General features: G+C 49.3%; 1 pseudogene; it reads left to right on the top strand.

The window, feature by feature from the left end:
- Positions 1-339: 339 nt before the first annotated feature.
- On the top strand, positions 340-1,606 carry LOC107537344 (acyl-CoA 6-desaturase pseudogene; annotated as a pseudogene).
- Positions 1,607-2,075: the final 469 nt, after the last annotated feature.

The raw sequence follows: 2,075 nt of genomic DNA, 5'->3' as shown, positions 1-2,075 counted from the left end.
TAGATCAATGCCTTAATATAAAAATAAAGCATAGACAACTTACTTAAGAAGTTTGCTAAAAAGAAATCATGATTGCTTGTTGCTACCAGTCATGAAGTAACATGATCCACAGAATAAGTATAGGATTTACAGTTTAAAACTGGTTGAAAATGCCAATGACTCTAACCTTGAGCAAATTAATTAATTCTACTCCGTAAGCCTCTGTATTTCAATTTGTAGAATATTGATAAAAGTACCAGTATTGCTAGGTTGCTGATAAGATAAAAAATGAATTCATTTAAAAAGGACAACCTGTGCAGGGGGGATACAATACACAGGGGATCCCAGTTCGTAGGCAACATGGGGAAAGGGGGGGACCAGGGCCAGGAGGTCACCAAGGGTGAGGTGCCCATGCCCACTTTCAGCTGGGAGGAGATTCAGAAGCACAACCTGCCTAACAGCAAGTGGTTAGTCCTGCATCAGGCAAGATGGGGGAAGATGTTAGGATGCCTTCCATGCCTGCTACCATGATCTTGATTTTGTGCACAAATTCATGAAGCCCCTGGTGATGGCTAGTTGGCCAGGGAGGAGCCCAGCTTGACAGGGGCAAGAACTCCTCTATTACTGAGGACTTCTGGGCTCTGAGGAAGACCACCAAGGGCAGAAACTTGTTCAAGAGCAACCTCCTTTTCTTCCTCCCCATCCTGGCCCACACCATGGTCATGGAGGGCACTGCATGCTTAGCCCTCTTTTACTTTGGCAATGGCTGGATTCCAACCGTTATCTCAGCCTTTGTCCTTGCTACTTCTCAGGCCCAAGCTAGGTGGCTGCAACATGATGACAGCCACCTCTCTGCCTAGTAGAAGTCCATGTGGAACCGTATCATCTGCAAGGACATGATTGGCCACTTAGAGGATGCCTTTGTCAGCTGGTGGAAACTTCTGCACTTCCGGCATCATGCCAAGACCAACATCTTCCAGAAGGATCCGGATGTGAACATGCTGCATGTGTTTGTCCTGGGCGAATGACAACCCATTGAGTTCGGCAAGAAGAAACTGAAATACCTGCCCTACAGGCACCTGCATGAGTGTTTCTTCCTGGCTGGGCCACCACTGCTCATCCCTATGTACTTCCAGTACCAGATCATCATGCCCATGATGGTTAACAAAGATTGGGTGGACTTGGCCTGGGCCATCAGCTACTATGCCTGTTTCTTCATCACCTACATTTCTTTCTATGACATCCTGGGAGCCATCCTCTTCCTCAACTTCATCAGGTTCCTGGAGAGCCACTGGTGTGTCTGGGTTAGGCAGATGAATCACATCTTCATAGAGATTGACCGAGTGCTCTACAACGACTGGTTCAGCAGTCAGCTGGCAGCCACCTGCAACATGGGACAATTCTTCAGTGACTGGTTCAGCAGACACCTTAACTTCCATATGGGGCACCACCTCTTTCCCACCATGCCCCAGCACAACTTCCACAGGGTCTTCTACATTGGTGAAGTCTCTCTGCCAAGGACAGCATCTAGTACCAGGAAAAGCAGCTGCTGAGGGCCTTGCAAGATATCATCAGGTCCCTGAACAAGTCTGGGCAGCTATGGCTGGAAACCTATGTCCACAAATAAAGCTGCAGCCCTTGGTTGTCCTTGAAGAAGGGGGAGTAGGTGGGGATGATGGCCAAAAGGAGGGGTGGGTTTTGTTTTGAGGAGTGTCCATGAGGAAGGGATACATGCTGGCTCACAGACCCCAGTTTTGGACTTGCTCCTGTTTTCCTCCCCATTTTCTCTTCACTTCACCTTCCAACATCCTCTTTAATGGGGCCTGCCCTCTGTCAGTCCCTCCCTCCAGGAGCAGAGAAAGAGATAGTTCTGTATCTTCTTCCACCCTCTGCCCCTAAACATCTGCTAGAGCAAAGGTTCACAGATGCACCTGGATTCTCTGCAGCCTGCCCTTCAGGTCTCACACTCTCTCTGTTCTCCCTCAGCTGCTCTTGGGGTTAGCAGGACTGGGTCCTAGTCAGGCAAGGTGGCTCCCTGATGCTGCAGGTGGGGTTCCACCCTCTGACCGCACTCAGGGACTGCGCTTTTGTAGGGT

This window comes from Miniopterus natalensis, chromosome 10 (assembly GCF_054644295.1).
Source record: "Miniopterus natalensis isolate mMinNat1 chromosome 10, mMinNat1.hap1, whole genome shotgun sequence".
NCBI classification, from domain to species: domain Eukaryota; kingdom Metazoa; phylum Chordata; class Mammalia; order Chiroptera; family Miniopteridae; genus Miniopterus; species Miniopterus natalensis.
This window is presented reverse-complemented; position numbering and strand designations above follow the sequence as displayed.